We start from the raw sequence: 16,865 nt of genomic DNA on the forward strand, positions 1-16,865 counted from the left end.
TTTGACTACTACTTCTTGTTGTACAACACCTTTTAATAGCTTCCAAAAACTTCAACTTCTTTGTGAAGGTAAGATATAATTTTTAAAAACGAAATATATTGTGCACTATAACTTAATATAATAGAATTTTTCTGCTACGTATACACTATCCCTCTGTAGTAGTAATGTATTTAGATAGACTTCTCTGTTATAGTTATGAATGGAGTTAGGCTTGTCTTGGTTAAATCACATACACTTTTTTATAGTCCTATTTCCACTCTGATACTATACACTGCCAAAAGATAAATTCACTGATAAAAAATGACTATCTAAAATTAATCCCAACAGTGCCCTATCTCTACTAATATATATTTTCTTATTCAAAATTTCAGGCAAAATGGAAGGCGAACAACAAATTTCATTTTCGATTGAACTGAAGGAGAGCAGCCAAGACAAACTTGATGACTTTATGGATGACAGTAGAGACCACGAACTTCTACAATGTGTTGAAGCAGTAGACAACTTGCTTGAAAATGAAAAACAATTACACCCTATAATAAATTATGACATTTCTGACAATGAAATGTTAGAAAATTTAATAAAGTATGAAAAACAATGAAAATAACAAAAATAACTTTAAAAATAAAGACAACAAAAAAAAAAAAGAAAAAAAACCAAACAATTAACATACAGTCTTTGAAAAGTGTATCATTCTATTATCCTTATAGTACGCTGCCCAGAACGCTTTCCGGTTCGCGTACTAGACGCTCATCGCGAAAAAAAAAAATATATATATTTTTTTGGACCCTGCTGGGCCCTTTTAAAAACACCACATAAAACCTAGGGGGTCAGGGAGGATCTACTATGCCCCCTTATGGAAATTTCCCTCTTTGTTTTGGCCTCCTCTTGTCTCTCGATCCTACCGAGAGAGAAGATGGCGGCTGCACCGGACTGTTTAGAATGTTGACAAACACCGAAGAGCCAATCAGCTTTCCGTGCGCAAAGTTCCGATAAGCGAAAAGTACGCGAACCGGATCGCTGCCCGGACCGCTGTTACAGATATATATCTTGATTTAAACGTTAATTTCTCAAAATCCACTGGAGCACATATATTGAGACCTAGCAAAGGCACATCGGCCTAACAGTCCCTACAATTTTGCCAAGTTTCGTGCAAATCCATTCAGCCGTTCGGGCTAAAAGTGAGTCCAACCGCCCTATGGAAATTAACATGGGAAAAACGCGTTTTGGGACCCCCCTTTTTTCTCGGGCCCCCCTTGATGAAACCCCCCCAAATTTTCAAGGGCTGCTCAGAAACAAAATGTGCCATTTTCCTGAAAATTTCAGCCAATTCCGTCCACAAACGCCAAAGTTATTAGACATAGAATTTTCAGAAATCCCATAGGGAAAAAATCCTAACTATATATACCTACTGGCGACCGCCAGTAGGTAATATATATACATATATATATAATAAAGGAATTTCCGTAAAAGAAAAGAAGAGAAGAACATTAATATCAATCTAAATGAAAGCTAGAAAAGAAAATACATTGGAACTATCTTACAGCTATACAATTGGAGATACAGGTAACAGGGATTCTTACTAGAAGGGTAATACATTTTGTAGGTACATCATTTACAAGTGTATTTTATGTTGCAGGAGAATAAAAGTATTGCGCAACCACATAGGAAGGTGTAGAGCAATCTTATTTTCCATAATAGATAACATAAAGAGAGCAGCAAGACACTGTGGATTGACAGGTATTTAAGGAAGGTACTGTTAATAGTTTTTCCCAATAAAAATTGTGGTTGTTACATGATGTTTTTGGGTTGCAGGAAATCTTGAAGGGCACAATTCAAGACCAGTCCAAAAGAAGTGAAGCAGTGCAGTCTCTCTTTTCTTCCAACTCCCCTTTCCCCCTCTTTGCTTCTCGTGAGCCTTGCATTTGCGGTAGTCGAGTAGGGTATTGAGGAATAGTCATCCACTCCTGTGGAACATCCAGGTTCAGGTTTAGGTACTTGACATGGGTCTTGTTGTCTGGTCCACTGAATTGTTATTATTTTAAGCCATGGCACTCATTCCAGTAGGACTAGCCAAAGTATGGGCATTATTTCCTGCTATTCAAGGCTTACACTAAGGAACTACAGGACTAATTGTGAAAAGAACGGGCAATGCATCTGGGACATTTACAGTTTGTGAAGTCAAAGGGGCTGTCATACCTGACGATTCCCCCATAGGACCCGGATTCATATTTAATCATGCTGAAGGCACATCAAAAATTCATGGGCACATACATATTAGGCATTGTACAGAGGTGGGTGATTTAAAAGTAACTCAGTTAGAAAGTCAACATTTATGTCACTATCGCTGTCCTCAGCTACATTCTCTGTGTCATCTGTCTCTATATTTTTTCTTCTCCTTTTGTTTACCTTTCCTCTCTTCTGCGGTTAGGACAGGGTAAAGTATAGCTCCCTCCATCATAACAGTTCTCCAGGCTTAATGTTCTGCATTCCATCTAGCCTCCGCACAAGTGCGTATGACTTTCTTGACTCTGCCTTGATATCGGTCTCAATACGCCACATGTTCCCGGGCATTAAGTGCTTGGAGTTGTGTAAGTTTAGGAGACAGCTTCATTTCCCACATTATCCTTCTCAAATTCTCAATAGTTCTCAAATTAAATGTCCCATAACGAGGAAATTGCAATGCACCATCTTTCTCAGTAATTTTATGCAATTGTTCGAACCAAAGGCATGTGTGGAAACCCTCTTCTACTGCAATAATACAACCTGGTGTAGCTTTAGGTGCGCCTCTATTCCCTTTCCAACAGGGGCAGTCACATCTCCCCTTATCATGCTGCAGAATGCAGCACACATAGAAAAAGGAAAGCACGAGGAGAAATTAAAACATTTCTCCTTGTTGCGCCTCCCTAACGCCACCCCTGGGGTGGCGTTAGGTTCTGACGCATTCCCAGGTTTACGGTTTCTTGTAAATCTGAGAATGTGTCGGTTCCATTGGTGGTGGGTGGGAACAACCACTGCAGCACCCATTTAACGCCACATTCACGCAGTGTTCTGCATGAAAGGGGCGCATATTTATAAGGCCATAAAAAGCCACGTAAAATGGCTTTACGTGGCCTTATAAATATGCAGTGGCACATCGCACATTGCACCACTGGAACTTCAAAAAAGTGACGTTCGGGTGGCGCACAAGTGCCGGTTCATTTTCCAATCAATAATATGCAATTTTCACAAATTACTTTCAGTGAAACCAGTAAATGATTTCTCACCCACAATTCTCCATTCGAAGATCACAACCAATTCCAGTACAGCTCTCTATGATGTATTCAACCAATACCAGTGGGGCTCTACACCATCAGACATATATCCGCGCGGCACACTGTGACATCAATCTCACTCCTTGCAGCGGCTCTCCCTCCTTTACAAGTTCCCAGGCAATTCACGCAACCCAATGCAAGCAATTCCAACAACTAACTTTGTTTTGCTTACCTAAAGAAACAAAATATTATTCATACACATGAGAGTCAATTCGGGACAACACTTTCCGACCTTTTCTAACATTAATTTCCCGCAAAACCTTGGGTTGCGGGATCTCACTCTGATTGATACAGTTATTCCCTGTGCACTGAGATCTAATATACCAACCATGTCTCATGACCACACAAAAATAAAGTCACTATCTTTGATAATGCTATTTACGATGTCTAAGGACAAGCACCACAACACAGCAGACAACTACATCCAGTGTCTTCTACAATGAAACTTACCACATTGGTATATATCCCGGATTCTTAGGAGTTAACGGACCCGATAACCACGTCAACTTCTCTGCATTAAGCACCACATTCACACATCAACTGAAATCAGCTCTGCATAACACAATACAGCCATTTCAAAATACCGCTAAGCATAAGCAATAGCAGCCCGCAACCCTATTTATACTCACACTCCTCCACTGCTGCAAGTAGTTTCAGAACTACGCCAAAACTACAAATAGAGCGCGCCAACGCTAGGCGCCGCACGCACGATTGGCTCCTGAGGCGAAAAGCCGGGAGCGGGGGAAAACTTCTTTTTAAAAATGTTGGTGATATAATACTGTGTTCTTAACTCTCATCTCCACCTACCAGCATCTCTTGGCTTCACAGAAACAGCGCTACTCGCTGCAACGATCCCCTTCCTCCAGCCGCCATTCCCGAGGGCGAGGCGAGACACGCCCCCTCGGCTGGCCACGCCCCCTCCAACCTCCTGACCCACCGGCACAAAGCATGTGTCTGGGTAGGAAGCGCAGCGGGCGCGACGTTTGCGCGCCAAAGGCGCGCCTAAGGCAAGCCCGTCTGCGCCCGTCCGCGGCCGGACGGGGCTAGGGGCACGACACTATGCCAAAATGATATCTTATTCCTCACAGGAACTCATCGCCCTCCAAGGCCACTGGCCACTTCCCGATCCCACCCGCAGGCTCGTCTCCTCATTAGGCCTCGCTTCTTCCTCTTCCTCCCCCACGACTCCACACCCTCCGTCGCATACCCCCCCGTCACCTTGTCCCCCCCCACACGACACTCACCCCATCACTCCGCCTTTGTCTGTATTCCTACTCAACACCAGGTCAGCGGTCAAGCACCACCACAAGCTGTTCGTCCTTCTCGATTCAGAGAAACCTGACCTACTGCTCTTGACCGAAACCTGGTATTGCGATTCCTCCCTCCCGGTTCTCCTGGCCACCCTACCCCCCTCCTATGTGGCCTTACGTGCCGACCGCCCAGCAGGTAGGGCTGGTGGTGGGGTCGCCTTAATCGCTCGGTCGGAATTGAACTTCCAATCACTCCCCTTTCCCCCTATCCCCCCTGCTGACTTTTTGGTAGTCCGTTCTCTTTTATCCTCTCCTCCTATCACTTGCCTCTTAATGTACAGCCCTCCTCAGCCTTCGCCCTCATTCCTACCGGCATTTCAAGACCTGTTGGCCAACTTGGTGGTCAACTACGCCTCGGTCTTGGTGCTGGGAGACTTCAATTACTGGCCCTCAGACCCACATGAGTGTACGGCCTCAAAAGAATTCACAGAATCTCTTCTGTCTCTCAGCTTTGCACCGCATATAACTGTCCCTACTCACTCCCATGGGCACATACTCGACCAGGTCTGGTCCCTCAACCTCCCAGTGGCTTCGGCGGCAGTCTCTCCCTGCCCCTGGTCCGACCATGCCCTCATCTCCCTCTCCATTCCCCGCAACCCGGTATCAAAAGCCCCGCATGCCAAAAACACCTGGGCGCGGAACTGGAACAGACTGGATTTTCCCTCCCTGACCTCCCTGCTTCGAAACTCCACTCCCACCCTCTCTGGCTTATCATCTGCCTCTCAAGCCAAGGCCATAAACACCTGGCTGGCTGGTGGCTGTGATTCAGTGGCTCCCCTACGTCGCATTTCCATCCGTCGACCTAAGGACTCCAACAGATGGTTTAACGACCACCTAAAAGAGCTTAAACTGAGCGTCCGACGGGCGGAGAGGCAATGGAGGAAAAATTACTGTCCCTTGTCAAAAACTCACTTCCTCACATCACTGGCCAAATATAAAACAGCAATCCTCGCCGCAAAAACTACCCATTTCTCTGCAAAAATAACGTCCGCTGAAAATAAACCCAGGGAAATTTTTGGCATAGTGAATGACCTGGCATCCTCAGATCGAACCTCACCCCAAATCCCTCCCTCCCAGTTTCTTTGTGATCAACTCAACACCTATTTCCTGGATAAGATCGTTACCATCAAGTCCAACATTCCACCACCTTCACTTGCATTTGTTGATCCTTCCCCCCCCACCGTTCAATGCCCTCTCACCTCCATTCCCCCCCTTACCCAGGAATCATTTCTGGAGATTCTTCCCAAAGTGAAGTCGGGGTCTCCGGCGGATGTCTGCCCGGCACGTATCCTGCAGCAAATTTACTCCTGCTGTTCTGAACCCCCCATCGTTTTCCTCAACAGCTCCCTAGCACAGGGTGTAGTGACCCCCGCGCTAAAGGCAGCCACTATAGTACCCATCTTGAAGAAACCTGGCGCGGACCCTTCCATCTCGGCCAACTATCGCCCCATCTCCCTGCTGCCCTTCTTGGGCAAGGTGATGGAACGCAACGTCACCGCGGTACTCAGCGCCCATATTGAGACCAATGGGGGGCTGGCATCTCGCCAGGCCGGTTTCCGTCCCAGACATTCGACCGAATCGGTTGTGGTCTCAGTCCTAGATAACCTCAGAAAGGGTATGGATGATAACAAACACCAGGCACTGGTCCTCCTTGACTTGTCCGCCGCCTTTGACACGGTGGACCATACCATCTTACTGTCCCGTGTCAGGGCGGCTGGAATTGGGGGATCAGCCCTGGTTTGGCTCTCCTCCTTTCTGAGGGACCGCACCCAGGCAGTGCGGCTAGGCGACTTCTCTACCACTCCCCTCCCTGTCACTTGTGGTGTTCCCCAGGGATCCTCTCTTTCCCCCCTGCTTTTCAATCTCTATATCTTCCCTCTTATCTTCGCGCTCCAGCAGCTGGAGGTCACCGTGTACAACTACGCGGATGATCTCCAGCTCATCTTCGATCTGTCCTCCTCTCCCCTTTCTGTCTCTAACTTCCAGTCTACAATGACATTCATCAGGGACTGGATGAACCACAACCACCTTAAGCTGAACCCGGATAAAACCGAATTGGTTCTCACCGGTGGTTCATCCAGCCCCTGGAACTCCCTCTTCTGGCCCCCCTCTCTTGGGCCCGCACCTTCCCCCTCAACCACTGTCAAAACACTGGGTGTCAAAATGAATAATCAGCTCACTCTCCACTCACAAATCAGCTCCGTGGTCTCCTCTTGTTTCCTCACTCTCCGCACCATCCGCTCTGTTTCCCGCTTCTTCTCCCCTCAGGCACTCAAGATTCTCATGGCCGCCCTGGTGATATCAAGGCTGGATTATGCCAACGCCCTCTACCATGGCATTCCAGCTTACAGCCTGCGAAGACTCCAGTCGATCCAGAACCAGGCGGCCCGGCTGGTTTACGGCCTCCCGCGCTATCACCATTCCACCCCCCTTCTTAGGGAGCTTCACTGGCTTCCCGTAAAAGAACGCTCCCTTTTCAAGACTGGTTGCATGGTCTTCCAGGCCCGCCAGGGCACTGCCCCCGCCTTCATCTCTTCTTTAATAAAACCATATGTTCCCACAAGAGAGCTCCGGTCTTCCTCTAAGTCCCTTCTTCAGATCCCCCGCTTCACACGTAAAAAGTGGAGTGGGGCCAACTTCTCCACCTTGGCTCCAACATTCTGGAACTCCCTCCCTGACCATCTCCGTTCTGCTACCCAGTACCTCTCCTTTCGCAAAGATTTAAAAACCTTCCTCTTCAATCAGTCTTTCCCCGCTTAGCTCTTCATTCCTATCACTCCTGTCTTTTCCCTCAGCTGCCGATCCTGCCCACTAGCGCCAAGAAACCGCATGGTGTACGCTGCGCTTTAGAAATGTTTTAAATTAGAAATTAGAAATTAGAACTGCTCGAACATCTTCAATCCTTCAACCAAACCAGGGGCATTTGGGGTGTGGGCTGGGCTTTGGGAATTTCTAGAGAGGACACCCTATCTCCCTCGGGCCAGTGGAAAACCATCCAACGTGCTACCAGATTTGATTCAGAGTTTTCTGGGCCCACTTGCTAACCATTGGTCCTCCAATGGACCTTTTTATCCGTCTGAGAAGTAACAGGAGCTAGTATTGACAGCCAATCAAATTTGGCTACACAATGAGGTCAAGGAATCGGTATCCAAGTTCCAAAAATGTTTATTACAAGTTAATAATCAAATTCAAATAAACTCTCAGCACCATGCTTTAAAGATACAGAGTGACAACAGGGATCCCCAGATGTCGAAAGAAATTAAGGTTACTTAGTATCAAACAGACAAGCGGCTCTGAGATGGATATACAGAACAATGCTCTGATGCTCAGAGAATAATCTATCGTTCTCTGATGCTCAGAGAATAATTTAAGGTTCTCTATCCTATAAATTAGTAATCTAAAATTCAGACTCCAGAGAATGGTTTAGGAAAAAAATGGTTCTAGCAATAAAGGAAACTCCATAAAGGAAGTCAGGTCAGGACAAAAGAAATAAAAATAGCAAAGGGTTAAAACTCGGAAGCTTGGCCAAGATTCTTCTATGGGTCAAGTGTAAGTGTTAGTCTGAGCCACACTCAATTGAAAATCTGAAAAATCATTGGACCTAAAACCCTCTCAAAGTCCATCAATCTAGCAATGTCTCAAGAAAGGAGAGAATCAAGGAAAGGAAAAGTGTCTGCAGGAATCTGATCAGCTCCGAGGCAAAGTCAGAAAGGAATCTGAGAAAAAGTCCAAGGGGAATGGTGTATTATAACATGTAAAGTTCATTGGGCAACACTTCCCTCGATCACGCTATCAGGGGTCTATTAAAATCCATGAATCATCAAGTTGTAGATTACTACAATTCCAGTTTATTCCACACTGGACATGGGAACAACATATTTTTCTCAAACACACATAGGTTACAACTTTTGAACAGTAATTCATTTAGTTAGCGCTCTGTTGCTCTGTGTACCTTCAATCAAGGTTCTTTTCTCAGGTTCTCCTGTTCCCCTTATCTGTAGTATAGTAACATATCTATTTTAAACTAACAATGCATGTGAATACCTGCAAGAAATGTTGAGTTAACAGCTTTATGCAGCATTGTGAAATACAGGCTTACTCATGTTAGGTTTAGCATTACTTCAACGGTGCACATTTAATATGCATGTGCACAATTAAACACAAATGAATATATGTTTCTAATGTATTAAGTTTCATACTACATATAATATTCAACAGATCATGATAATAATCAATGATAACTATAATTGAGAACTACCCTTAAATCAAATATATAGAATATTAATGCACACATTATATAAATTGATTGTCGTTTCTAGCAACATTACATTCTACATATGTAAGAAAGTGTTTAATCACAGTGTCAATTTGTTAAATGTTATTCACTCGAAGTAGTACACACTTTAGTAACTCACATTTAATCTCTGTGGTGAATACACTTTTTACTAAATGAAGGTGATTCTTTATAAATCACACTAAATTAAAGTAAAACATTTTGTGAAAGTTAGTTCTCTAATCCTACAGTGAAGCCACTCTTTAATATATGCCAAGTGGAAAACTTACTTTCATTCGTTAAACCATACATGAATCATGTGCTAAGTGCACTTGCATACCGTGTGTTTCTCAAGTGTCCGTGACATTTGTGACGTGTACAGACTGGGCAATCTTTGTGCTGCACCAGTGAGCTGCTGCAGTGTTCCAATATTGTAAACACCATAGGCGGCTCATCCATTAGGACAGAGGAGTGTCGCCCCACTGCTTTCTCGCAGCGCAAGAAGCAGAAACATAAACTTGTATTTTAAATACCATTTTATGTTTCTGCTTCTTGCACTGCGAGAAAGCAGAATGGTATGCCTGGTTGGGGGCGGGTGGGTGAGCGGGTCGGGGAAGAGTGGGCTGCCCAATGTTATGGGCCCTGACTGTCTGGTCGGCTCTCTGGGGCCGACTAAACCAGTCATGCGCACTCTGGATTTTCTCCATGTAGTCTGCATGCACCCTACATAGAGAAAATGTCCTCCCTACAGGTGCCCGACTGGGCGCCGTACGCACCAATCACAATGCTGCCATGGCAGCTCTGTGATTGGCTTAGGGGAGGGGAGGGAGGATGCCTGCTTCCTGCTCTCCTGCCGAAGGCAGGAGAGCAGGAAAGCAGCAGGAAAACGCAGGCACGAAACCCAGCCAGGAGCGGAGACGGCGGGGGACCTGGAAAGGTACGTTAAAGAAAATATACCCCTCCCATGTGAACCCCAGCAAGACCCCCCCACCCTCGAGTGAAGTTGAGCCACGACTGGTAAACACAGTCACTATCTCTAACTATTAGATGCAAACAGATTTAGATTTTGGGCCAGGGTGCCAGTGCACTGCCAGTGACCTGGCCAAAGAGGGCATGAAGAATTTGAATTTGAATTTACAGGGATTTATATAGCGCACGTATACCGGGCGGTATCATGGCGCTGAATGATGCTTAAGCCAGGGCAGGAACAGAGAGGTTACTGAGGTGGGAAGGCGTGTGAGAATAAGAAAGTTTTGAGAGCCCTGCAGAATTCGAGATAAGAGGGAATCGATCTAATGTAGAGGGGAAGGGAATTCCAAAAGGTGGGAGCAAGGACAGCAAATTTCAAACCCCCTGATTTGCTTTTTTTAAACCGGGGAATAAAAAGAAGGAATTTAGTGGAGGAACGAAGTTCTCTGTTGGGACAGTAAAGATTGATAGCGAATGAGATAAACTTTGGGGCAGTCCCCGCCATTGCCTGAAAGGTAGTGCAACCCAGCTTAAAGAGGGCCCGTTCTTTAATAGGCAACCAATGTAGAGATTTAAGTAGGGGGGTGGTATGATGGAATCTAGGTAGCCAATAAATCAGGTGGGGGCCTGGTTTTTGACTAGCTGGAGGCGGTGAAAGGCATATGCAGGGGCGCCATTATACACTAAGGGGGTCATTAGGATAGAGGATTTTCCGCATCCTCCGGGCCGGCGGAAGCCACCGCCGGCCCGGAGGATGCGGAAAATCCTCTGCGGACCCACCAGGACCCACCGCCACATTAGGATGGCTGGTGGGTCATGGTTTAGGTCCGCAGCTTTTCCGCCGCGGCTGGCTTACAACCGCGGCGGAAAAGCACTAAAATGGTGAAGGTGTCTCTTAGACACCTTCAGCCAGATTAGGATGTGCATGGAAACATGCTTTTCCGCGGCGGCTTTTCCGCCGTGGAAAAGCATGTGTAACTGCACTGCAGGGGCCCATTGCGGGCCCCCTAGGTGTAGTGGGGGGTGGGGGGTGCACATGGGGGGTACCTATGGTACCCCCCTGCATTTGCGTGCACAATGCAGCAGGCACCGCGCGGTGCCTGCCGCTTTGTGCACGCAAATGCTGTGCATGCATTTTTAACATTGCTGCGGGTGCAGCTTGAAGCTCCACCCGCAGCAATGTTAAAAATAGAGGATGTGACCGCCACCCTGGCGGTCACATCCTAATCTGCACAGAGGGAACGCCGCAGCCCATGCGGACGTTCCCTTAAGGCTTGGGGTCGCGGACGGACTCAAGTCCGTCCGCGATCCTAATGACCCCCATAGTTTCCGTAATCCAGCCGGGAGAGGACCATTGCCATCAAAATCAGTTTTAGGGCAGGGAGAGAAAAGAACCGGGAGATTTTCCGTATAGTGCGGAGGGCGAAAAAACAGGAAGAGACAACGGAGCTGATCTGAGAATGGGGAGAGAGGTTTTTATTAAGTGAGATCCCAAGTGTTTTAACCGAGGAAGATGGCGTGGGGGGAGTGCCGAGGGAGGAAGGCCAAAAGGTGGGGGACCAAGGACCAGAAGTGCTACCAGTTGTTGCGTGCTTATCTAGGGTCCTGATCGATACTGTGACCTTATGCCCCTATTCGGCTATAAATCCATTTATTCCCTATATTGGCATAACCGTTCAAGTGCGATTTTCTGTAAAGTCATCTCTGGCCTCACACGAACAGAGCCACATTCCAGCATGACTCTCTGCTACTTCCTTTGCGACCAATTAGTGCAATGACAGAGCAGCAGTCACTATCTGATATTCCTAGATAACACTCCGAGTTCTTCAACAAGATAAAAACTTAGCAAACCTGGAAATCCCCGCTTGCTATGTTTTGATTAGTAATGGAACTCTAATGAGCAACTGATAACTGTCACTTCCTAGTGACATCTTTAATTGACGTCTTATGTCCAGCAAACTTGCGTCAAACCCGGCACCTGTCAGGTATAAATATTACCAACGTTGCCTTAAGCAATGAGCGAACATGTTGCTGATGCCAGCTGCCTGCATGACCCCGTGTTGGTAAAAACTAGCACTCTGTCGCTGCAGCCTGCTATCCTGTGGTGGTGAAGCTACTGATTACCATTAACGCCGCTACAGCGCGAACTATGGTTCAGTACGCTTGAGGAGCCATGCAGCCGTCCTCTGCGAAGACATCCAGCCCAGCTGCCCGCGGACGCTGTCACCCCTCCTTCCTCGACGCGCTGAGAGAAGCCGCTGCCTTTCTCGTGTAGAGAAATCCAGTCCCGGCGCTTCCAGTTTACCCTCGCGGGTGACTGGGATATCGAGAGAGACCCCTGAAGGAGATACCAATCCTCCATCATTCTATTCAGAGGTATGGTGTTGACTAAACCCTTAGACGAGAATTCTTGAAACAAACCTTGGCAAAACCAACTTAACTTAAGCTACTTACTTACTCCCCCTTTCACGTGTTAGGCTTAGGTCAGGCACACTGGGGTAGGCTTAGTTAGAAGCACCAGTTGAGTATGTTAGCCTAATGTATATATGACTGTATATATGTTTTATTACTTTTAAACCATTGTATGGCTAAGAAACCATATCAATGCTTTTACAGTTCTATTTCGCAATACTTATCTTACTGTACGTACTTTTCATAATAACAGTTATTGCAATTGTGGCAATACATTTCTCTTGTATGAGAAGAAAGACTGTTCAATAAATGTTAACCCTTTATTGATACACGCCCGTCTCTCTATTCTCTACATACTGTGAAAGTAAACTGCACTAGACTGACTGAGTGAAATCTATGTCTATTGTTTCACACGACCCTAGAGATCGACTCTTGATCTGAGGAGCAAAGTTGTCATGTTGCACGGTTGTTGGAAAGCTGAATCCCTTCTTGTCTGTGCCAAGGAAGCTGATCACTTCCTATGCAGAGAAGAAAGTTTCCAGTGACCTCTGAGCTAGTTGGTAACACAACCCAATTAAGTTTAGCATAGTCAGTGGAGGCCTGGAATATCCGCAGTTCCACGTCGATACTACTGTTTATGTTATTCCAATGCGCAGGGCCTAGTGGGAAACTAGGAACTACACTACATGGCGCCCTAACGTTTGGTAAGGCGATAAACTAACGCAAGACTTGTAGAGTAACTCAGTCGTGCATATTTCACACCCCTTTCTCCCGTAAATACTCCAATAGACGTCTGGAGTGGGTGAAAGGTTAAAATCCGCCCGACCTTAGTAGGAAGAGATTCCTATGTAAAGCTCTGGTTTATTCAACGTTGAAGGATACAGTGTTCCAAAATATTGTGCATCTAATCTTTGTCTCCTTGGAGACCTACTCTGCAAACCTCGCATTTTTACAATGCCAGAAAACGGAGCCCCTGGGGCCGCAGTAGATGCGACTCAGCAAGGTCCCGAATACACAGACCCGGGTGCTATTATCATCCCGGTCCAGTTAAGAAGATCTATAACTTTAAAACTTATAGAAAACGGACTGCCACCTCAAGGTGGTACAGTAATTTTCGTGATAGAGGCTCACGAGTATCGGCAGACAGAGGTATTCTATTCATGGATAAACTTTCCAGCGGTAAACGCTATAACACAAGAGTTTCACTATTACAAAATAGAGGAACCTCCGGATGAGTACGCCCCTTTCGAGGAGGTTGAAATTCCACTTAAATTTCAAGAGCACCTGCTCTGGTTTAATGGCGCCCTAAAACACAATGATCACATAACTAGGCTCGGTCCACTAGGTAGACCAGGAGCCACGTGGCCGGTTCTAGCCAGCTACACACCACATCCTGACATTACAAGAATGTCTAGAGAAGAGCTGTTAACACAGCTAAACACATTAATAAAAATACATAGGCAATTAGTCCAATATGTAATACGGACTGCAACAGTCCAGCCAGCTGTTAATACACCACAGCTGACCCCTCATCAGGGGAACACAAATAAAATTACACCACAGAACATACAGTCATGTCTTGGTAAAACACCCGTAAAACGGGAACAAATTCCTTTCTGGTTAGCCCAGAAAATCACTCAAATAGAGGCAGTATTTCCTGATACTACCCCTATTGAGAAACACAGAATCTTGACCATCTGCCTTCCTATGGGAATCGCACCACACGTGGAGGACTGCGACACTTGGGGTACAGTCTTTGCTTCCATTTACACAAAAACACACGGTGTTCCGTCTATGGCGGTAATACCAGACGTGCTAAAACAGATTCAAAATGAATTCGGTCCAGAACCCGCTTTAAATCTAGGTATGAAATTACTGAAAGACTTCAAGCAGGTCACGGCTATATTATTAGCCAACGTAAAGGGAGAAGCAGCATCTGTGGCGATCCGCCAGAAGTTGAGGGAAACAGATATAAAAGATCCTGTTGAGCTTGCAAAAATCATAGAAAAATGCTATGAAGAATTAGGTAGAGACAGCTTGGGTGGAAAACCAGTTAAGCCCCAACTGCTCGAAAATCCTGAAAAATTATTTATTAAAAATAATTCAAACACTCCTAAAAAGAGCTGGGATGGAAATAAACAATCCACTCCCAAGGAAAAAGTTTTCCAGTCCAGAGGAAGGTCTCCTCGACGGAGGGAGAGAACTCCGACTCGAGAACGCCAGTCTCCCCAACGGGAGCCCTCTGAGAAAAGATATAACCTTAGAAATAGGGATAATATAAAAAAACCTGATAGATATCAAAGTATTGATACACGTCCCTCTCGATCTTTTCCACAGAATTCGGAAAGAAGAGGACGGTCAGACCCAGGAGAGCACACCAAGTCCAAAGACAAGGAACCTGCTCAAAATAAGAAATCTCAATTTCAGAAAAAGAAGGTAGCTAGTATTAGAGTAATCAACCATGCCGAGAATACTGAGGACACAGTTGAAAAACGGGGAGTGGGCATTGACAATGTTGGACAGTGCAGCAGAAATCAGTATAGCGCGCAAGATCTTGATGAGTCATCTGGAGACAGTGGACACGAATGAATACATTCAGGTTGAAACTGCCGACGCCAGGCTTAGCGAGACCCATAAAATATACGAAATAACATTGCGTATAGAGGGTGATAAGACTAGGAAAATTAAGGGTCTATTTTGGGATAAGCTCTCAAAAGGCTATGATATTCTGTTAGCTGAAAAAGATTGGCCCCCGGAGTTTGTCAGGGAGTGCCCTCGTGGCGAAGAAGTGATTATGCCTGCCTTCTCGAATCACATTCCGATTCACAAAAAATACACATATGCAAGGAAATGGGCAGTAGCCCAGGCACCTGCATTGTATAAAAATCATGTAGGATGGGATGAGGATTCTACGCCTCACAAAATCCAATTAAAAAGTGAACCAACTGCCCAACGGCAGTATCCCATAAAGCAAGAAGCTAAAAAACAAGTCAGGGAGATCTTAGATCAACTTGAGTACCAGGGGGTGATTGAAACATGCACCTCTCAAATGAACAATCCTTTGTTTCCTGTCTCCAAGCCAGACAATTCATATCGTCTAGTTTTGGACTACAGACACCTTAATACATGTTGCAAAACTTTTGTAGTACAAAACTCGCATAGTGCAGCCCTAATGAATAACATAGTTAGGAAAAAATACAAAACAACATTAGACATTTCTAATGGTTTCTTTTGTCAAAACATTGCACCAGAAAGCAGATACTTGACCGCTTTCTCCGCATTTGGGTCACAGAAAAAATTCTGTCGACTCCCACAGGGGTTCAAGAACAGCCCAGGACTATTCTCAGCTAGGGTAACAGAGTTACTACAAATCTATGATGATGAAGCATTGTCTTACGTAGATGATATTTATCTCACAGACGACGACTTGGATACTCACTTGAAAAGAGTGAACACCATTATACTTGGGTTCGCAGCAGAGGGTTACAAATTCAACTTTAAAAAGTCCCGAATTGCCCATCTGACAGTACTGTTTTTAGGGTACGAATTATCAAGTGAAGGGAAAAGCCTAGCGGACAACTTCTTAGAGAAGTGCGCTGTACTCCAAGCTCCAAAAACGCTGAAGAATTTACAATCCATACTAGGTTTTCTGAATTTCGGAAGAACTTACATTCTAAATTACGCAGAGAGGGTTAAACCTCTCTACGAACTAATAAAACCTGATTTAAAACAAATCAATTGGACTCAAAAACACACAGAAATTTTGAGATCACTGCAAACAGACATGTTAGCAAAAACAAAATTAGATACACGTGACAACACACGTGATCTTGTAATCCGAGTCATCCCAGGAAGATGCGGATTCACATACCTAACCTCTAATGAGGGAGAAAAGGTACCAATAGCTTACAAATCACATTTGTACACAAGGGCTGAAATAAAATTCAGTTCAACGGAGAAAATTCTAACTGCGGTTCAGACTGCTGTAGCGAAAGAAAGGCCCCTAGCACAAGGTAAACGAATAATAATCGTAACTCCTATACCGGCTTTAGAAGCAGTAACTAAAGCAAGCATTCCTAATGCTAAAGCTTTGCATCCGAGATGGATTCAGTGGGTTAATTCTCTTGCTGCAACAGACGTAGTTTACGAATTTGATCCTAACTTAAAAACACAGGAATTTTTACAATATGAATATGAATGTCCTCTGCCAATTGAAATCCTGCCTCTCGAAGAATACGGAAGTATTATATATACTGACGGATCAGCACAACCCGCAGTTGGGGGTAAGCAAGCTTACAGTGCTGCGTGCGCGATTGTTAAAGGTCGCTGGCACAAAGGAAAATTTAGACCATTGGTCACTAAAACACAATCTCTAGGAGATTGCTCGGCTCAACGAGCTGAATTAGTAGCATTTAAGATGGCGCTAGAAAATACCGATCGCGAATTCCCCACACTAATAGTGTGCGATTCTTTTTATTGCGTACAATCTTATAATGAATACTTGCAGAATTGGGTGGAAAATGGTTTCAAAGATGCAAAAGGTGGCACAATAAAGCATAAAATGCTTTGGGAACAGGTAGTTCTTTTACA

Source organism: Lissotriton vulgaris, chromosome 10 (assembly GCF_964263255.1).
Source record: "Lissotriton vulgaris chromosome 10, aLisVul1.2, whole genome shotgun sequence".
In the NCBI taxonomy this organism is placed as follows: domain Eukaryota; kingdom Metazoa; phylum Chordata; class Amphibia; order Caudata; family Salamandridae; genus Lissotriton; species Lissotriton vulgaris.